General features: G+C 47.9%; 1 long non-coding RNA gene across 1 annotated transcript in view; it reads left to right on the forward strand.

Moving 5' to 3' along the window:
- Positions 1-8,419, forward strand: part of LOC133262199 (uncharacterized) — a 170,183-nt gene extending 161,764 nt beyond the window's left edge. The window contains exon 3 of the long non-coding RNA XR_009741241.1: positions 8,285-8,419. This is a non-coding gene — a long non-coding RNA (uncharacterized LOC133262199). The remainder of the gene's footprint in view (positions 1-8,284) is intronic.
- Positions 8,420-22,707: the final 14,288 nt, after the last annotated feature.

Below are 22,707 nucleotides of genomic sequence, written 5' to 3' on the forward strand. Positions count from 1 at the left end.
GACTGATGTGCCAGGACATCTTATCCACACAGTCCTATAATCCTGGTTTTCTGTACTTTATTTTAGTTATTAAACTGTTCTTATCTCGGTCTGTGGAGTTTACATTCTTTCTATTCTCCTCTGAATCCCTCCTGGGATGGGGAAGGGAGGAGTGAGTGAGCTGCTGTGAGGTACTTAGTTGCTGGCTGGGTTTAAACCATGACAGTGTTAGAACATAATTTTGAGGATATTGGGAGGGCAGCGGTAGTGATTTCTGATTTCCCCCATTTTTCCACATGGATGATCAATACCGGCACAGGTTGGTTCTTTCAACCACAGCGCCTGTCACCAAGTTTGGAGTAGTTGCAGTGTCTGTTGCTGGGGTTTAAGCAGGCACAGTGCTTGTTGATGGGGTTGGTTTCAAGGGTATTTAAAATCTTTAAAATTCTCAAATGCTACTGTGATCAGCCTAGAGGAAAAGAAAGATATCGGAAGGAAGGAAGAAAGATGCAGGAAGATATCTCCCCCATAGGTTGGCTTTCCAAGAAAGGGGAAAAGGTGTAATTATTAATAGTTCCCGTTAGATGGCTCCCAAAGTATAGAGGCGACGGCAATGCTGCGTACACGTCAGATTCGTTTCAAGACCAGTGTTTTTATCATATCATGAACCAGTGTTATGAAGTGCAAAAAAATTATAATCTTATTAGCCCCAGCCCCAAGGACAATAAACATCACCACAGGGAACACATACTGCAAGCAAGATATTACATAATGCAAACTCTAAAAACAAGCACAACAACTCTGAGCAAATAAATCATCGTTACCAACAACCATTAAACAAGTACAATGAATGCTGATTACATTTTTTTTTAACATGCTTCAGTCAGACCTGTTTTTATCTTAACCCTTTGAGCTCCATGTTAGTCGCCAAAAAGGACAATCATAGTTTAACACAGCTGGCAACTAAGTACCAGGCAGCCACCTGAACACTCCCTCCCCTCTCCACAGGGGGATGGGGAGGAGAATCAAAAAAAAAGTAAAAACCCATAGGTTGAGATAATAAAAGGTTAACAGTTGAAAAAAAAATAGTAAAATATAATAATATAATAATAATATTGGGAAATAAATAGAGGAAAGAATAAGCCTTGCCCCACCCTGAGGAAAAAAACCCAAATGATGCACAATAAAATTGTTTACAGTAAAATACTTGTCAGATGCTCAGCTCATCACCAAGCAGCGATTGGCCCCTTCTGTCTAACTCCCCCTCCCCCCACCCCCCCCCAGCAGTGCTCAAGGCCAAGTTGGATGGAGTCTTAGGTGACATGTTTTAGTGCAAGGTGTCCGGAGTCTTAGGTGACATGTTTTAGTGCAAGGTGTCCCTGCCCATGGCAGGGGGTTGGAACTAGATGATCTTAAGGTCTTTTCCAACCCTAACTATTCTGTGATTCTATATACTAAGCATGATGTTCTATGCTATGGAATATTCCTTCGGCCAGTTCTATTAAGCTGTTGTGGCTGTGCTCCCTTCTTCACACCACCAGTGAGTAGGCTGTGGGTGCACTAGTAGTTGGGAGGGGACACAGCTTGGACAGCTGACCACAACTGATCGAAGGGATATTCCATACCTATGACATCATGCTAAGCAGGATAAAGCTGGGGGAAGAAGAAAGAAGCGGGGGGACATTCAGAGTTGACATTTCCCAAATAAACATTATGGGTGATGGAGCCCTGCTTTCCTGAAGATGGCTGAACACCTGCCTGTCAATGGGAAGTAATGAATATATTCCTTGTTTTGCTTGGCTTGTGTGAGTGGCTTTTGATTTACTTATTAAACTGTCTTTGTCTCAACCCAGAGTTTTCTCACTTTTACCCTTCCGATTTTCTCCCTCATCCCACAGCGGGCAGAGGTGGGTAATGAGTGTCAATGTAAGCGGCGAGGAGAAGCAGACAGGCCAACCCAATATGGGTGATAAGCAACTTCTAGTTTATTTGTGACGCAGTTCACACATATATAGGAGTGGTATTCAGCCACTCCTTCTTGGCACAACAGTATTGGTTAGCCCCCCACAGCTTCCTCCACATTCTCCTCCCAGGTCCGGTCTCTGGCTACCTGTGGGGGACACCCCCTGCCTTGCTTGCACAGTCCTCCAGAACTCTATGGTTCTGCTCTTAGAGTCATTCTGCAACAATTCCCCCCTTTTTCTTTGTGCAAGCAAGGCATTATGGGTTATTCTGTTCACCTGTTTCATCACACAACTATAAGCAAGTCTAATAGCTACGATGATTAACCTAACAATGATACATAAGTGCAATACTTCAAACAACAGTGTTTGACTCAACCTGTAATGCCCCGTGAAGACAACCATCTAGTTATTCTTAGGATATTGCTCATTTACTATTGCTGGGTAAGCTGAGCCAGGGTTCTCAGCTGTGCATACATCGAATTAGCATAATCAGAGAGACTCATACAACACATTCCATCAAACTCCTGACATCCATGTCCCTGTTCCAGCAACAAAAGGTTCTGCAGTGTTGCATGTCTTACAGAGTGTCGTGGTTTAAACCCAGTCAGGTAACTTGTTCACTCACTCCCAGTGAGTGGTGCCGAGCTGACAACAATCGAGGTCCGTGTCCCCCCCCCCCACCGGGGTTCTCCCCTTCCCCACTCCCGGAGGAACAGGGAGGAGGATCGTAAAAAAGTGCAACTCCCACGGGTTGAGACAAGAACAGTCCAGCAACCAATGTACACAAATCACCACCGCTACTATCAACTACAACAATGATAAGGGAAAATAACAAGGGAAGAGAATACGATACCACCGGCCAAGGAAACGAGTTCCACCCGGAAGCCCCTGTCCTTCCGGGTAACTCCCAGTCACCCGCCACCCCAGGCATAACGTGCTGTGGTATGGAATACCTCCCTGGCTAGCCCAGGTCAGGCGCCCCCGGTCTCTGCTTCCTCCCAGCTTCCCCTCCTCCCTGGCAGAGCATGAGCCTCACAAAGTCCTTGGTCAGGGTAAACATCACTTAGCAACAACTGAAAACATAGACTTCACCAACACTGTTCTCAGGCTGGAAGTCAAAACACAGCACTGCACCAGCTAACACAAAGGAAAAAAAAAACATGACTGCTACTGCTGAACCCAGGACATTATCCACCCCTTATTCCATACCATTCACGTCGTGCTCAGATCCCACATTTTCAATACACCATCGCTCTCCCATATATATACATCCATATACATACAGACCAAGAGGAAAAAATCATTTTCTTAGAGCATGGACCAATCCTTATAATGCTGCCGTGTCCATTCGGTCCATGATGTTCAAAGTTCATTCTCTGTTGGGATGATGGCTGGAGGGAAGTCAGGGCCAGACGCTGGTGACCTGGAGACATCTAGTTGATGGGCTATAAAAGCATTACACAGCAGGCAACAGCATACAATTGAGTTCACTGGCTGTTTTCCCCTAAAATCAAATCCCCTTGAGGTATACATTTGACTTCCCCATCTTCCCGCATTACCCACCAAGTATATCCAGGTCCCTTGACCTTACTTCGTTTTATGGCAAAACCGGCTTTCAGCAGGATTTGGATTATTTTCCTCCCTTTCTCAAAGACTTCTTCCGCTGTATCGCCCCACACAATAATGTTATCAATGTATTGCAGGTGTTCTGGAGCTTGCCCCTGTTCCAGTGCAGTCTGGATCAGTCCATGGCAAATGGTAGGGCTGCGTTTCCACCCCTGGGGCAGTCGGTTCCAAGTGAAGTGGACACCCCTCCAAGTAAAAGCGAACAGTGGCCTGCACTCTGCTGCCAAAGGAATTGAGAAAAATGCATTGGCAATATCAGTCGTGGCATACCACTTGGCTGCCTTTGACTCTAGTTCATACTGAAGTTCTAGCATGTCCAGTACGGCAGCACTCAATAGTGGTGTGACTTCATTCAGGCCACGATAGTCTACTGTTAGTCTCCATTCTCCATTAGACTTTCGCACTGGCCATATGGGGCTATTAAAGTGCGAGCGGGTCCTGCTGATCACCCCCTGACTCTCCAGTCTACGGATCAGCTGATGGATGGGAATCAGGGAGTCTCGGTTGGTGCGATATTGCCGCCGGTTCACTGTTGTGGTCGCAATTGGCACTTGTGGTTCTTCAACTTTCAGCAACCCCACAGCAGAGGGATCTTCTGAGAGACCAGGCAAGGTGGACAGCTGCTCAATTTCCTCAGTCTCCAAAGCAGCAATACCAAAAGCCCACCGGTACCCTTTTGGGTCTTTGAAATACCCTCTCTTGAGGTAGTCTATGCCGAGGATGCGTGGAGCCTCTGGACCAGTCACAATAGGGTGCTTTTGCCACTCCCTCCCAGTCAGGCTGATTTCAGCCTCCAGCACAGTCAACTCTTGGGATCCTCCTGTTACTCCAGAAATATAGATGGGTTCCACCCCTTGACAGCTTGATGGCATCAGGGTACACTGTGCACCGGTATCTACTAGAGCCTTATACTTCTGTGGGACTGATGTGCCAGGCCATCTGATCCACACAGTCCAGTAAATCCGATTGTCCCCTCCCTACACCTGGCTGGAGGCAGGGGCCCTCTAATGGTCGTCACAGCACTGGACACTTAAGTCGTGGTGAAAGGGATTATTCTTCTTTATCGCAGGAGCTGGAGTAAAATCAGCTCTTCCACTCCATCTGGGAAACTGCTCACCAGAGACTGAAGCCGTAGCTCTCATGGGACGATCAGTCTTGGCCCTTGCTCCCCTCTTCAGTTCACTCACCCGTTCCTCCAAAGCTGAAGTAGGTTTTCCATCCCACTTTGTCATGTCTTCTCCGTGATCCAGCAGGTAAAACCATAGGGTACCCCGTGGCGTATACCTCCTGTATCTCCTCTCTTGAACAATAGGACGTCTTTTGTTAATAGCTGAGACGTGTGTTGGTACACGTGAGGAGCTGGATAAATCAGATAGATCGTCCCTCAATTTTTCGATGTCCTGGGACAGTTTTTTCACAGCTGAGATGATGGAAGGGGTGAGATTGTCTTCGAACTCTCGGAGTTTATAAACCATTTCATCCACTGTTAGTGGTACTATGTCATTCCAGGTTACTGTTGCCAATGAATGGGCATATGATGACGTTGCATTCCGTGTAAGTTTTCGCCACATGGGTCGTGTACATTCAACTTCATCTGGATCTATAGGTGTATCCCCGTTATTTGGCTTGATGTGATAGAGCATCTCTACGATGGCCGATTCCCTCAGAGACTGGATGCCTTTGTCTATAGTAGTCCACTTGGCCGAACGACTCGTAACATCGTCCTTGTACGGAAACCTTTCTTTCACAGCTGCCAAGAGCCGCCTCCAAAGGCTGAGGGACGTTTTCTCTCTTGCAATTGCTTTGTCAATTGCCCCTTCTCTAGCAAGTGATCCCAGCTGCTTGGCTTCTGTACCTTCTAGTTCGTGACCATCGGCCCCATTGTCCCAGCATCGGAGTAACCAGGTGATGATGTGCTCCCCTGGTTGACAGGTAAAACCTTTTTGCATATTCCGCAGCTCGGTTCAGGTCCGAGGTCGAGAAGTTACCTCTTCTTCTTCTTCTTCGTCATGTGATGATGACTCCTGAGCAGATTCTGGACCGGGTGGTGATTTCATTGGTTCTTCATCTCGCTTCACCCTTCTTGCCTCTTTTTTGCTTGTTCTCTTGCATACAGGGGCAACTGATATTGGTACGAATTGGTCCTCTGGTTTGGCTGCAGTGATTATCACTGTGGTTTGAGTAGCGACTGTACTTGTTGCTGGGGGTGGTGCAGCTGCTGTGCTTGGAGCTGGGGTAACCGCGCTGTCTGTTGCAGTTGAAGTTTGAGCAGCTGCTGTACTTGCCGCTGGGGTAGCTGCGCAGTTCACTGCAGCCAAAGTTTGAGTAGCGACTGTTGCTTTGCCCTCAGATCCGCCAACATTCTTTTCCTTTTGAAGGTGCTGGATAGTGTTGACCAAGGCCCTGTAAGCATAGGCCAAGCCCCAGCACGTTGCCGTGATTTGTCCATCTCTGGTATGGCTAGAATGACCACACACTTCATTTAAGTGTTTTACTAATTCTTCTGGATTTTGCAGTTGTTCGGTAGTGAAATTCCAAAGTACTGGAGGGGCCCACTGACCTAGATACTTGCCCATACTATCCCACACACCCTGCCACTCATGGCTGTCCAGCCTCTGGGAAAATCTCTCGGTCCTCCTACATCGTCGTTTGACCCCAGACAAGACCCAAACCTGAATCTGCTTAACTCTTGAAATCAGTAGTGGGCAAAACACACTCTGTATGCGTGTTAGCATGGTGATTCCCATCACCATCAGCAAACAAGTCTCAACAGCATTAAAAGGCCATTCAAAAAATTCAAAACTCTCAAATGTAAATGGTCTGGGGGGACGACTGGGAGGGTAAAAGGATGTCTCCTTCACAGGTTGAGCACCTGAGAAGGAGAAAAAAGCTGTGTAATTGCTAAGCACCTCCATCATATACCTCCCAAAGTATAAAGGTGGTGACCACACTGGGAACATAAGCCAGATCAGTTTCATGATCAATGATTCTATTGTATTACAAGTCATTACCATAAAGTACAATGGGACAAAAACCTTAGCCCAAGCCCCACACTTGAAAAACACTAATACAGGAAAAACCGGATGGACGTAAGATACGATATACTGAAACTGTGAGATCAAGAGGAACAACCTTGAGAGCCAATAAATCAGCATTGTGACGAGTGACTATCAATCCAGTCAGATCTGTTCTTATCTCAACCCCTCGTGCCCCACGTTGGGCGCCAAAAAGAACTGTCGTGGTTTAAACCCAGTCAGGTAACTTGTTCACTCACTCCCAGTGAGTGGTGCCGAGCTAACAACAATCAAGGTCCGTGTCCGTCTCCCCCCCCCCTGCACCGGGGCTCTCCCCTTCCCCACTCCCGGAGGAACGGGGAGGAGGATCGAGAGAGTGCAACTCCTACGGGTTGAGACAAGAACAGTCCAGCAACCAATGTACACAAATCACCACCGCTACTATCAGCTAAAACAATGATAAGGGAAAATAACAAGGGAAGAGAATACGATACCACCGGCCAAGGAAACGAGTTCCACCCGGAAGCCCGTGTCCTTCCGGGTAACTCCCAGTCACCCCCCACCCCGGCCATGACGTGCTGTGGTATGGAATACCTCCCTGGCTAGCCCGGGTCAGGCGCCCCTGGTCTCTGCTTCCTCCCGGCTTCCCCTCCTCCCTGGCAGAGCATGAGCCTCACAGAGTCCTTGGTCAGGGTAAACATCACTTAGCAACAACCGAAAACATTGACTTCACCAACACTGTTCTCAGGCTGGAAGTCAAAACACAGCACTGCACCAGGTAACACAAAGGAAAAAAAAACATGACAGCTACTGCTGAACCCAGGACACAGAGTCAACATTAAAACAAATCAGGAATTGCCTTCGATGTAAAATTGTCTGCTTAGCAACTCAGCAACCCAGTCTGCTTAGTTGAGCCAAGGCCCTGGCTGAAGCACTTACAGTGATTTGGCATATTATGATTGGATACATGTTTTGAAGACCCTTAGTGACTAACATATAATTGGTTAAACACAGGTGTGAGAACTCAACCTTGAAAGCTTGCCAACAGTCCACAGTTCCCATTAACTTGGTGAATTCCAGCCTCTTATCTTGCTTGCTTAAGCTTCTTCAGGCCTCTTATGGCCTTGCTGTATCTTTCAGGACTATTCAAAGTTTATGTACCAATTATGCATTCTCCCGTGAGAACACTGTCTCCACATCTTCCCCCTTTTGTTTTATCCAGTAACAAGTCGCTACTACAGCAAGGCACACACAAATTTACATTAGCAGAGTAACTATTACAGGGTGCAGCAGCATGTTGAAGATGCTGATGGCAGTGAAGGACTAGCCAAAGAAATTTCTTACCAGTGGAATTCTCCCCCCCTCTTAATTTGTTCCATCACCTGCTTTATAACACCACCATTGTATTAAAATTTTTCTAGCTTTTGCCTTAGCATTTTCTAGCAGCTACTGCAAATTTCCATACTCTAACATCTCTCTTTTACAAGTGACAAATCTATACAATACAAAGTGCAGTTTCTTATTAGCAACTAGCTAGTAAATACAGGTGGTTTTATACACAACATCACAACCTCTAATAATAGCTACTTTACAAGCACACATATTCAGGATGTTACTTTTCATCTGCCCCCAAGTGATGTTTTGCAATTATTTGCTCTTTCTCTTCCTCTATCTCATTCTGCTTGGGGTAATCACGGTCAGCTCCTGTAGCTGAGGCATCAGGTTTATCCATTCATCTGTCCAGCTCATGGCAAGGCTTGACAAACTTTGCAGGCAGTCACCATGGACCTGTAGGCAGGAGGACACAAATATACCCCCTCCCCCAGGTTATCAGTTCTTCAGTTCTTGAGAGGTAGACAGGCTAGACAGGTTAAGTGCAGCATCATTACTCTCTCCCTGTCCCCCCCCTTTTTTTTTTTTTTAGTCCCTGCAAAAGCCATCATTACTCCCACTACAGTCCCACGTACAGAACAAGGACCCTGTGGAGACTAACAGCAAACCAGCTCCAAGAAGCATCATTGCAGTGCGAGGTGGCAGGCTCAACCTTAGCGGGCATCCCCGCAGAGGCTCTGCCTCCCCCACATCGTATGAGGCTTGGGCTTTTATACTGACCAAAATGCACACTCATTCCGACACAGGTGGCCAGCCTGTGCTGGAAGAAGTGGCCAGCAGTATCTACAAAGGTCTCCAAGGGTTGATAGAAACCTGGACATACTTATATTTACCAACTTCTAGTACATGAGTATCACAGAGAAACTGTATGGGCTCCCCCTGTCAACTGCAAGAAAAAATCATAACATATACAGCTTGAGTATAAGAGGATTTTAACGCATACGCGGTCACTGTTTGTCAGGCCTCCTTAACTATTTTGAGATCAAGAGCTTCCCACTCTTTAGCCCCCTGCTGTGTAGTAAACACAGGATATGCAGAGATGCCCATTGCAGAAAACTCCCCAGTAATGATCACATATTTGGTTACCCATTGTTACAACTGAGCGTCTCCAGGGCCAGTGAGTCTGAGCAGACCGACCCGGGAGACAGTCAGGGTCTGGAAGCAGAGGATATAAATCTGGCTCGGATTCAGGGGATTCGGGGGCTGATCCTGCGCCGAACTCGGGGTCTCCGTTGCTCGCAGCTGTGTCTTTCTTATCAGGTGTATCTCGTTCGGTATGTGGCCATCTGCAGACCTGGCTCCTCCGTGACTGCGTTAAAAATTTTTTCACTCTAGGGCATAGTGGGCTGGAGAGGCTCGCGGTTCCTTTAAATCTCCCGCTCGCGCATGATCTCTATTTTCTACTGCGTGCTTCACAGTGGCGCCGCAATCGATCCGGCGCCGAGGCACTGCCCTCTTTCCTTCGGATTCCTCGACTTTTAAGACGTATCCCTTCTAATACACTTTCTCTGTCCTTTTCAAAGTCCCTACTTTCGGAACTGGGGTGGTGGGGGAACAGGGGGTTACACCTCCTCTGCGGCACCTTCTGATGGAGGGAGGGGGAGAAAAGGAAGGGGATAGTGGGGTGGGAAACTTTGTGCTCCCGCGAGTTGGGGGAAATGAGTTGTAATCTTCCCCCGGTTTCAACCGACCGGGGACGTCTGTTCCTAGTTTCTCCGTTGCTACCGCGGCAGTTTTCTTTTCTGCCTTGTATCTTTTTATACAGTTCATTACTTCCCTCCGTGGTTTACCGAGTTTCTTTGCCTTTTTATAATCATTAAGCACTGAGTCAAATAGTTCATCACCGAACTTTCGCCACTCACTCTCCTCAAATATTGTATTAGGATCTGCAAAAAAAATCCCTTAGCCTTCCCTAGCCACTAGACCTGCTAGCTGCTTTAGAGTCTCAGGCTCAATTCCCCGCTTTTATAAAAAGCACTGTAAAAGTTCAGGGCTCAGTTCCCCCCTTTTATAAAAAGCACTGTAATAAGTCCAGGGCTACCTCTCGGTCCATTTTCATGGCCAGCCTTTTCCGGATTGTCTTCTTCTGGGTCGTCCTGTAACCTCGGTCTCCGGATCGGCCTCCCGACGCAGCAGTGTCTGGCTCGCCCCAGCGGCGGATTCCTTTCGGTTAGTCCAAGCACCCAGGTCCATCACGCCACCGCAGCAGCATTGCCCGCGCTTCCCGGCCGCTGCCGCCAGCGCCGCTCACTCACCGTTCCGGGTCCCCGTCGCCCGGGGCCCTGTATCCCGGGTCCCCGCTAGTCGGGGCCCTGTATTCCGGGTCCCCGTCGGCCGGGGCCCTGTATCCGGGTCCCTGCTAGTCGGTGCCCTTTATTCCGGGTCTCCGTTGGCCGGGGCCCTGTATCCGGGTCCCCTATAGTCGGGGCCCTGTATCCCGGGTCCCCGTCGACCGGGGCCCTGTATCCGGGTCCCCGGTAACCGGGGCCCTGTAATCCAGGTCCCCAGTGACCAGGGCCCTGTAGTCTGAGCCCCATGTTGGGCGCCATTTGTAAGCGGCGAGGAGAAGCAGACAGGCCAACCCAATATGGGTGATAAGCAACTTCTACTTTATTTGTGACGCAGTTCACACATATGTAGGAGTGGTATTCAGCCACTCCTTGGCACAACAGTATTGGTTAGCCCCCCACAGCTTCCTCCACATTCTCCTCCCAGGTCCGGTCTCTGGCCACCTGTGGGGGCCACCCCCTGCCTTGCTTGCACAGTCCTCCAGAACTCTATGGTTCTGCTCTTAGAGTCATTCTGCAACATGTCAAGGGGAATTTCCAGCCTTTGTTGGATCAGGGGGGAAATATAGTGACAACAGATGAGGAAAAAGCTGAGGTACTTAATGCCTTCTTTGCCTCTGTGGTGCTTAGTTGCCAGCCGGGGTTAAACCACAACACATTACAAACAAAATACAACAAATTACACTCCATCATGCTAGAGAAGACTGTGGGGTCATTAGTGACCAGGATGTGTTACCAGACTTCTTCAGCACCCTGCAGGAGTAAAAGAGGTTGAGATTTCTCTGAATCAAGATTAATAAATATGAAAATACAGTTTGCCCATGGAAGAAAGACTTGAAAGAAAAGAGTCCAGATCAAGATGGCCACAGTAGCTGTCAAATCAGTTCATACTTGAAGTGCTGTGTTGGTCAGGAGCCAGCATCTGAGCCAGAGTCAGCTAGAGATGTTGGCCTAGAGTTTATCTGATGGCTTTTCCCCCCAGGGTGGGCAAAGCTGGACAGCCAAGGCACCTGTCAGTCCCTCAACAGGGCTGCAGGGGTTTCCTGCAGCTGCTCTTTCAGCCCACTGAGTGTTTGGATCAGCTGTTATACACAGCAACTCCATCTCCGTTTTGGAACCAAACTGAAGCAGCAGAGGCTAGGTGAGGCATTAGTCCGTCACTCAAGCACCATAGAGAAATACCTGAAAAACTCAGGAGATAAAGACAGAGTGAATATTTTTCCGCCTTAGAATTAAAATAAAATGCAAAGGAAAGTGTTCAGACAAGAAAAACAGCTTCAAAACCTACAAAAAAGCTGTATTAGACTATGTTTGTTCCTGAAGCACTTATGTCTAAATCAGCTTAAGGGAGAATACTTCATTGTGATAGACAAAGATGCCACAGGATCAATGGACTGCTTTAAATAAAAATTTTCATTTTTAATGTAAATTAAGGTAATTATCACCGAAACACTTTACCAAGGTGTACAGGGTGTGGCTGTTATGGACTTAATTTTCTCTGTAGCAGCCTTAATGGCATGGTGTTTTGGATTTGTAGCTAAACCAGTGTTGGTAACACACCAGTATTTCAGATATTACAGAGCAATGCTTGCACAGCATCAAGGCTTTCTCTTTTTCCCACCCTGCCCCTGCAGAAAGTAGGCTGGGGTGGACATGAAGGCTGGGAGGGGACACAACAAGGACAGCTGACCTAAACTGGCCAAAGGAATATTCCATTCCAATGTCATGCACAGCAATAACAACTAAGAGGAGAGGGGTTTGGGGGAGGTAGCCATTGCTCATAGACTGGCTATCAATCTATGAGAGTGGTGAGTGATTGTCTTTGCATCACTTGTTTTCTGTTTTCTTATCCTTTCATTTTCTTCTTTCCTTTACTTATTAAACTATCCTTATCCTGAGATGCAACATATAGATGGGCTTGTGATCGAGGGGTGGACTTAGCAATGGACACTATTGCCCAGATTATTCATGAATGTGAAACAAGTGCTGCACTTAAGCAAGCCAAGCGGTTAAAGCATCCCTAATATGGAGGACAATGGCTGAAGTATAAATATGGGGAGGCCTGGCAGCTTGACTATATCACATACCCACCAGGGCAAATGCCATGTGCTTACTGTGGTGGAAGCAACAACCGGACGGCTGGAAACATATGCTCTGCCCCATTCCACTGCTTGGAACACTATCCTGGGCCTTGAGAAAAAAGCCTTGTATCACATGGTACACCAGAGAATTGAGTCAGACAATGGGACTCATTTACCAAACAACATTATAGACACTTGGGCCAAAGAGCATGGCATCGAGTGAGTATATCACATCCCCTATCATGGACCAGCCTCTGGAAAAATTGAATGGTAGAATTGGCTGTTAAAAACTATGCTGAGAGCAATGGGTGGTGGGACTTTCAAACATTGGGATACACATTTAGCAAAAGCCACCTGATTGGTCAACACTAGGGGATCTACCAACAGGGGTGGCCCAGCCCAGTCAGAACTTTTATGTACCGTAGAGGAGGATAAAGTTCCTGTGGTGCACATAAAGAATTTGCTTGGGAAGACAGTCTGGGTTATTCTTGTTTCAGAAAAGGCAAACCCACTTGTGGGATTGCTTTTGCTCAGGGACCAGGATATACTTTATGGGTAATGCGGGAAGATGGGGAAGTCCGATGTGTACCTCAAGGAGACATAATTTTGGCAAAAAAAACAGCCAATGAACTCAATTGTGTGCTGTTGCCTGATATATAACACTTTAATAGCCCATCAGCTAGATGCCCATCTCCACCACTCTGGGCTTTGAAAAGAAGATATGTGCTGTCATGATCAGCAGCTGAGACTCAAGTCATGGGAAAAGCCAGCAGCAGCAGAACTGTCCTCAGGTCACCATCAACGGACCCTGACTTCTATCCAATCACCACCCCAACAAAGAATGATTTTTAATGAAACCAGACAAGCTCAGCAGTGATCAGACAAGTTCAGTGGTGTTGTCAGCAGGCAACAATTCAGCACCACACACCGTCTCTCCTGCCCTGAAAGACTGTTACAAGAGATGAAGCCTGACATCATGGACTGAATGAATTCAGCAAATTTATAGGGATTGGTCCATGCACTAAGGAATGATATCTCTCTCTTTTTGTGTGTGTGTGTGTGTGTATGTACATATATATATATATATAAAAGACAAAAAGCAATGGTACATTTTAAAATATGGGATATGGGATCTGAGCATGACATGAATGGTATGGAATAAGGGGTGGATACTGTCCTGGGTTCAGCTGTAGCAGTCATTTTTCTCTTTCTTAGTAGCTGGTGCAGTGCTGTTTTTCAACTTTAGTCTGAGAACAGTGCTGATAACACACCGATGTTTTTAGTTGTTGCTAAGTGATGTTTACTCCAATCAAGGTCTCTTTCAGTCTCATGCTCTGCCAGTGAGGAGGAGCATGGGAAGCTGGGAGGAAGCAGAGACAGGACACCTGACCCAAACTAGCCAAAGGGGTATTCCATAACACAGCACATCATGCCCAATATATAACCTGGGGGAGATACCTGGAAGGCCCAGATTGCTGCTCAGGTTAGGCTGAGTATCCGTCAGCAGGTGGTGATCAGTTGTCTTGTGCATCACTTGTGTTTATTGTTTTCTTTTCCTTTTCCCCTTATGTAGTCTCTGCCCTTGTTATTTCCCTTGCCATTATTATTATTATTGGTGGTAGCAGTAGTAGTTTTGTATTATACCTTAGTTACTGGACTGTTCTTATCTCAACCCGGGGGATTTACATTCTTTCCATTCTCCTCCCCATCCCTCCAGGAGCAGGGTGCAAGAAGAGGGGGAGTGAGCGAGTGGTTGTGTGGTTCTGAGTTACTGGCTGGGCTTAAACCATGACACACAGGGTTTTCTTGATTTTATTCTTCCTATTGTGATGTGAAGGTGTCCTGGGTTCAGCAGTAGCAATCATTTTTCTCGTTCGTAGTAGCTGGTGCAGTGCTGCGTTTTGACTTCCAGCCTGGGAACAGTGCTGGTGATACCGATGTTTTTGGTTGTTGCTAAGTGGTGTTTACCCTGACCAAGGACTTTGTGAGGCTCATGCTCTGCCAGGGAGGAGGGGAAGCCGGGAGGAAGCAGAGACGGGGTGCCTGACCCAGGCTAGCCAAGGAGGTATTCCATACCACAGCACGTCATGTCTGGGGTGGGGGGTAACTGGGAGTTACCCAGAAGGACATGGGCTTCTGGGTCGGACTCGTTTCTTGGTGAGTGGTACTGTATTCTCTTCCCTTGTTATTTTCTCTTATCATTGTTGTCGTTGGTGGCAGTGGTGGTGATTCGTGTTGTACATTGGTTGCTGGACTGTTTTTGTCTCAACCGGTGGGAGTTGCACTCGTTCGATCCTCCTCCCCATCCCTCATGGGAGTGGGGAAGGGGAGAGCCCCGGGGGGGGGGGGCCTCGATTGCTTCCAGCCCAGCACCACTCACTGGGAGTGAGTGAACAAGCTGTCTGGCTAGGGTATAAACCACGACAGAAGGGTTAACCAATGTACAGGGGGGGTAGGTCAAGCTGCTTGCTTAAGAGTTACTGCTTGCTCATGCTTATAGAACATACAATGTACAAGGGGGTATATCAAGCCGCTTGCTTAACAATGTTACTACTCGTTCATGCTTATCATACTTGCCATATATGCTAGAACAAGATATAAGGAAGTGGCTATTGTTAAGAGGCAGGGACCATGACTTGATTCCTGACATTTGGATGCCTAGGCCGGCTGAAATTGGCTCTGCGCTTTGGACAATGACCAAGCCTCCAGGGAGCATGCGTAACGACTACAGGTGAAAAGTTCAGGATCAAGGAAGACTTGTTTACTTCATCTTGAGACCTTCGCCCACGACCACTAGGAGGCACTGCGCAGGTGCAAAGTACTTCTTAGCTCATTATAATACAAAGCAGGGATAGGACACAAATATGTACAGGCGTGTTGTGCAACCTCATGCATATGTATAACTTTAGAGGATAAATGTTAAGGGGAAATGATGCTAAGGCACGCATGCCTTTGGAGGAGCTATCCCCCATGCGCCTCAGCACTGAATAAAGCATACCTACTTTACAACTTTAACGAGTTGTGGAGTCTATCCATGCATCAATTTTCTCTTACTTGTCCTGCTTGGGTGGGGGGTATCTTAAGTGTGTGGCTGTGTGGTGCTTAGCTGTTGGATAAGGTCCCAAATCTGAAAGCATTTTGAATATTTTCACAGTTCCCTAGTATTCCTCTAGTGAGTATTCAGGGCAAAGGGGTCCAGGAAGGCTGGACATTTTTCAAGAAGGGAATCTTAAAGGCACAAGAGCAGGTTGTCATCCCCTTGTGCAGAAAGATGAGACAGTTGGGGAAGAAGACTGATCTGGCTGAACAAAGAGCTTTGGCTGAAACTCAAAAAAAGAAAGGAGAGTTTATGACCTTTGGAAGAAGGAACAGGCAACTCAGGAGGACTGCAAAGATGTCATGAGGTTATGCAGGGAGAAAATTAGAAGGGCCAATGCCCAATTAGAATTTAATCTGGCTCCTGCCATAAAAGACAATAAGAATGTTTCTAGAAACATATTTATTAGTAACAAAAAGTGGGCCAAGGAGAATTTCCAGCCAGTATTGGATGAGGGAGGAAATATGGTGCCAACAGATGAGGAAAAGGATGAGGTACTTAATGCCTTCTTTGCCTCAATCTTTAATAGCAAGACCAATTGTTCCTGGGGTACCCAGCCCCCTGAGCTGGAAGACAGAGACAGGGAGCAGAATGTAGCCCTCATAATCCAAGGGGAAATGGTTAGTGACCTGTTGCACCACTTAGACATACACAAGTCTATGGGGCTGGATGGGATCCACCCAAGGGTAGTGAGGGAGCTGGCAGAAGTGCTCACAAAGACTTTACATCATTTATCAGCAGTCCTGGCTAACTGGGGAGGTCCCAGGTGACTGAAGATTAGCAAAGGTGACGCCCATCCAAAAGAAGGTCTGGAAAGAGGATCCAGGGAGCTACAGGCCTGTCAGTCTGACCTTGGTACTGGGAAGGTTATGGAGAAGATCATCTTGAGTGACATCATGTGGCATGTACAGCACAGCCCAGTCAGCACGGGTTTATGAAAGGCAAATCCTGCTTGACTAACCTGATCTCCTTCTATGACAAGGTGACCAGCTTAGTCAATGAGGGAAGGGATGAGGATCTTGTTTACCTAGACTTTAGTAAAGACTTTCCCACAGCTTTCTTCTGGAGAAACTCACTGCCCATGACTTGGATGGGTGCACTCTTCACTAGGTAAAAGACTGGCTGGAAGGCCAGTCCCAAAGAGTGCTGGTGAATGGATTCGAATCCAGTTGGCGGCTAGACACAAATGTTTTTTCCCAGGGCTCAGTATTGATGCTAGTTCTGTTTAATATCTTTATCAGTAATCTGAATGAGGGGATCTAGTGCACCCTTGGTAAATTTGTATACTGAATCAGTCCATGGCAGATGGTAGGGCTGTGTTTCCATGTGTACTGGACACCCCTCCAAGTAAAAGTGAACTGTGGCCTGCACTCTGCTACCAAAGGGATTGAGAAAAATGTATTAGAAATATCAATTGTAACATACCACTTAGCTCCAGCTCATACTGAAGTTCTAGCATATTTGGTATGGCAGCAGTCAGTGGTGGTGTGACCTCATTCAGGCCACGATAGTCTACTGTAAGTCTCAACTCTATGTTAGACTTTTGCACTACCCATATGGGGCTATTAAAGGGTGAGTGGGTCCTACTGATCACTCCTTGGCTCTCCAGTCTACGGATCAGCTTATGGATGGGAATCAGGGAGTCTTGGTTGGTGTGATATTGCCACAGGTGCACCATTGTGGTCACAATCAGCACATGTTGTTCTTCAACCTTCATCAATGCCTGTCGTGGTTTAAACCCAGTCAGGTAACTTGTTCACTCACTCCCAGTGAGTGGTGCCGAGCTAACAACAATCAAGGTCCGTGTCTGTCTCCCCCCCCCCTGCACCGGGGCTCTCCCCTTCCCCGCTCCCGGAGGAACGGGGAGGAGGATCGAGAGAGTGCAACTCCTACGGGTTGAGACAAGAACAGTCCAGCAACAAATCACCACCGCTACTATCAGCTAAAACAATGATAAGGGAAAATAACAAGGGAAGAGAATACGATACCACCGGCCAAGAAAACGAGTTCCACCCGGAAGCTCCTGTCCTTCCGGGTAACTCCCAGTTACCCCCCACCCCGGACATGACGTGCTGTGGTATGGAATACCTCCCCGGCTAGCCCGGGTCAGGCGCCCCGTCTCTGCCTCCTCACAGCTTCCCCTCCTCCCTGGCAGAGCATGAGCCTCACAGAGTCCTTGGTCAGGGTAAACATCACTTAGCAACAACCGAAAACATCGGCTTCACCAACGCTGCTCTCAAACTAGAAGTCAAAACACAGCACTGCACCAGTTAACACAAAGGAAAAAACATGACTGCTACTGCTGAACCCAGGACATTATCCACCCCTTATTCCATACCATTCACGTCGTGCTCAGATCCCACATTTTCAATACACCATCGCTCTCCCACATATATACATCCATATACATACAGACCAAGAGGAAAAAAATCATTTTCTTAGTGCATGGACCAATCCCTATAATGCTGCCGAGTCCATTCGGTCCATGATGTTCCAAGTTCATTCTCTGTTGGGATGATGGCTGGAGGGAAGTCAGGGCCAGTCGCTGGTGACCTGGAGACATCTAGTTGATGGGCTATAAAAGCATTACACAGCAGGCAACAGTATACAATTGAGTTCACTGGCTGTTTTCCCCTAAAATCAAATCCCCTTGAGGTATACATCGGACTTCCCCATCTTCCCGCATTACCCACCAAGTATATCCAGGTCCCTGAGCAAAAGCAATCCCACGAGTGGGTTTGCCTTTACCTGAAGCAGGAATAACCCAGACTGTCTTCCCCAGCAAATTCTTCATATGCACCACAGGAACTTTGTCCCCCTCTACAATATGTAAAAGTTCTGACTGGGCTGGGCCAGCCCTGTTGGCAGATCCTCTGGTGTTGACCAACCAGGTGGCCTTTGGTAAATGTGTATCCCAATGCTTGAAAGTTCCCCCACCCATTGCTCTCAGTGTAGTTTTTAACAGCCCATTGTACCGTTCGATTTTCCCAGAGGCTGGTGCATGGTAGGGGATGTGATATACCCACTCAATGCCATGCTCTTTGGCCCAAATATCTATAAGGTTATTCCGGAAATGAGTCCCATTGTCTGATTCAATTCTCTCTGGGGTGCCGTGTCGCCACAAAATCTGTTTCTCAAGGCCCAGGATAGTGTTCCGGGCAGTGGCATGGGGCACAGCGTATGTTTCCAGCCACCCGGTGGTTGCTTCCACCATGGTAAGCACATGGCGCTTGCCTTGGCGGGTTGGTGGCAGTGTGATATAGTCAATCTGCCAGGCCTCCCCATATTTATACTTCAACCATCGTCCTCCATACCAAAGAGGCTTTAACCGCTTGGCTTGTTTAATTGCAGCACATGTTTCACACTCATGAATAACCTGGGCAATAGTGTCCATTGTTAAGTCCACCCCTCGGTCACGGGCCCATCTGTATGTTGCATCTCTGCCCTGATGGCCTGAAGTGTCATGGGCCCACCGGGCCAGAAATAATTCACCTTTATGTTGCCAATCTAAGTCCATCTGAGCCACTTCAATCTTAGCCGCTTTATCCACTTGTTGGTTGTTCTGGTGTTCCTCAGTGGCCCGACTCTTGGGTACATGGGCATCTACATGACGTACCTTCACCACCAGGTTCTGCACCCTGGCAGCAATATCTTTCCACAGTGCAGCAGCCCAGATGGGTTTACCTCTGCGTTGCCAGTTGTTCTGCTTCCATTGCTTCAACCACCCCCACAGGGCATTTGCCACCATCCATGAGTCAGTATAGAGATAAAGTACTGGCCACTTTTCTCGTTCAGCAATGTCCAGGGCCAGCTGGATGGCTTTCACCTCGGCAAATTGACTCGATTCACCCTCTCCTTCTGCAGTTTCTGCAACTTGTCGTCCAGGACTCCATACAGCTGCCTTCCATCTCCGATGCTTTCCCACAATACGGCAAGAGCCATCAGTAAACAAGGCATACTGCTTTTCACTTTCTGACAGTTTATTATATGGTGGGGCCTCTTCAGCACGCACCACCTCCTCCTCTGGTGACATTCCGAAATCTTTGCCCTCTGGCCAGTCCATGATGACTTCTAGAATGCCTGGACGACTGGGATTTCCTATTCGAGTTCGTTGTGTAATTAGTGCAGCCCATTTACTCCATGTAGCATCAGTTGCATGATGTGTAGAGGAGACCCTGCCTTTGAACATCCAGCCCAGCACGGGCAGCCGGGGTGCCAGGAGGAGCTGTGCTTCAGTGCCAATCACTTCCGAAGCAGCTCGAACCCCTTCATAGGCTGCCAGTATCTCTTTCTCAGTTGGGGTATAGCTGGCCTCAGATCCTTTGTATCCCCGACTCCAAAAGCCGAGGGGTCGACCTCGAGTCTCCCCTGGAGCTTTCTGCCAGAGGCTCCAGGTAGGACCGTTCTCCCCAGCTGCAGTGTACAGCACATTTTTTACATCTGGCCCAGTCCGGACTGGTCCAAGGGCTACTGCATGAACTATCTCGCGTTTAATTTGCTCAAAGCCTTGTTGCTGCTCAGGGCCCCATTTAAAATCATTCTTCTTCCGGGTCACATGATAGAGAGGGCTTACAATCGAACTGTAATTTGGGATGTGCATTCTCCAGAACCCCACTGCACCCAAGAAAGCTTGCGTTTCTTTCTTATTAGTTGGTGGAGACATTGCTGTTATCTTGTTGATCACATCTGTGGGGATCTGTCTACGTCCATCTTGCCATTTTATTCCCAAAAACTGAATCTCCTGTGCAGGTCCCTTGACCTTACTCCGTTTTATGGCAAAACCGGCTTTCAGCAGGATTTGGATTATTTTCCTCCCTTTCTCAAAGACTTCTTCCGCTGTATCGCCCCACACAATAATGTCATCAATGTATTGCAGGTGTTCTGGAGCTTGCCCCTGTTCCAGTGCAGTCTGGATCAGTCCATGGCAAATGGTAGGGCTGTGTTTCCACCCCTGGGGCAGTCGGTTCCAAGTGAACTGGACACCCCTCCAAGTAAAAGCAAACTGTGGCCTGCACTCTGCTGCCAAAGGAATGGAGAAAAATGCATTGGCAATATCAATCGTGGCATACCACTTGGCTGCCTTTGACTCTAGTTCATACTGAAGTTCTAGCATGTCTGGTACGGCAGCACTCAATGGTGGTGTGACTTCATTCAGGCCACGATAGTCTACTGTTTGTTAGTCTCCATTCTCCATTAGACTTTCGCACTGGCCATATGGGGCTATTGAAGGGTGAGCGGGTCCTGCTGATCACCCCCTGACTCTCCAGTCTACGGATCAGCTGATGGATGGGAATCAGGGAGTATCGGTTGGTGCGATATTGCCGCCGGTGCACTGTTGTGGTCGCAACTGGCACTTGTTGTTCTTCAACTTTCAGCAACCCCACAGCAGAGGGATCTTCTGAGAGACCAGGCAAGGTGGACAGCTGCTCAATTTCCTCAGTCTCCAAAGCAGCAATACCAAAAGCCCACCGGTACCATTTTGGGTCTTTGAAGTACCCTCTCTTGAGGTAGTCTATGCCGAGGATGCATGGAGCCTCTGGACCAGTCACAATAGGGTGCTTTTGCCACTCCCTCCCAGTCAGGCTGATTTCAGCCTCCACCACAGTCAACTCTTGGGATCCTCCTGTTACTCCAGAAATATAGATGGGTTCCACCCCTTGACAGCTTGATGGCATCAGGGTACACTGTGCACCGGTATCTACTAGAGCCTTATACTTCTGTGGGACTGATGTGCCAGGCCATCTGATCCACACAGTCCAGTAAATCCGATTGTCCCCTACCTCCACCTGGCTGGAGGCAGGGCCCCTCTAATGGTCGTCACAGCATTGGACACTTAAGTCGTGTTGAAAGGGATTATTCTTCGTTATCACAGGAGCTGGAGTAAAATCAGCTCTTCCACTCCATCTGGGAAACTGCTTACCAGAGACTGAAGCCGTAGCTCTCATGGGACGATCAGTCTTGGCCCTTGCTCCCCTCTTCAGTTCACTCACCCGTTCCTCCAAAGCTGAAGTAGGTTTTCCATCCCACTTTGTCATGTCTTCTCCGTGATCCAGCAGGTAAAACCATAGGGTACCCCGTGGCGTATACCTTCTGTATCTCCTCTCTTGAATAATAGGACGTCTTTTGTTAATAGCTGAGACGCGTGTTGGTACACGTGAGGAGCTGGATAAATCAGATACATCGTCCCTCAATTTGTCGAGGTCCTGGGACAGTTTTTTCACAGCTGAGATGATGGAAGGAGTGAGATTGTCTTCGAACTCTCGGAGTTTATGAACCATTTCATCCACTGTTAGTGGTACTATGTCATTCCAGGTCACTGTTGCCAATGAATGGGCATATGATGACGGTGCATTCCGTGTAAGTTTTCGCCACATGGGTCGTGTACATTCAACTTCATCTGGATCTATAGGTGTATCCCCGTTATTCGGCTTGATGTGATAGATCATCTCTACGATGGCCGATTCCCTCAGAGACTGGATGCCTTTGTCTATAGTAGTCCACTTGGCCGAACGACTCGTAACATCGTCCTTGTACGGAAACCTTTCTTTCACAGCTGCCAAGAGCCTCCTCCAAAGGCTGAGGGACTTTTTCTCTCTTGCAATTGCTTTGTCAATTCCCCCTTCTCTAGCAAGTGATCCCAGCTGCTTGGCTTCTGTACCTTCTAGTTCGTGACCATCGGCCCCATTGTCCCAGCATCGGAGTAACCAGGTGATGATGTGCTCCCCTGGTTGACGGGTAAAATCTTTTCGCATATTCCGCAGCTCGGTTGAGGTCCGAGGTCGAGAAGTTACCTCTTCTTCTTCTTCTTCGTCATGTGATGATGACTCCTGATCAGATTCTGGACCGGGTGGTGAATTCATTGGTTCTTCATCTCGCTTCACCCTTTTTGCCTCCTTTTTGCTTGTTCTCTTGCGTACAGGGGCAACCGATATTGGTACCAATTGGTCCTCTGGTTTGGCTGCAGTGATTATCACTGTGGTTTGAGTAGCGACTGTACTTGTTGCTGGGGGTGGTGTAGCTACCGTGCTTGGAGCTGGGGTAACTGCGCTGTCTGTTGCAGTTGAAGTTTGAGCAGCTGCTGTACTTGCCACTGGGGTAGCTGCGCAGTTCATTGCAGCCAAAGTTTGAGTAGCGACTGTCGCTTTGCCCTCAAATCCGCCGATATTCTTTTCCTTTTGAAGGTGCTGGATAGTGTTGAACAAGGCCCTGTAAGCATAGGCCAAGCCCCAGCACGTTGCCGTGATTTGTCCATCTCTGGTATGGCCA

This window comes from Pezoporus flaviventris, unplaced genomic scaffold (assembly GCF_033815535.1).
Source record: "Pezoporus flaviventris isolate CSIRO_AGI_PZ_B2104156 unplaced genomic scaffold, CSIRO_AGI_Pfla_v1 ptg000193l, whole genome shotgun sequence".
NCBI classification, from domain to species: domain Eukaryota; kingdom Metazoa; phylum Chordata; class Aves; order Psittaciformes; family Psittacidae; genus Pezoporus; species Pezoporus flaviventris.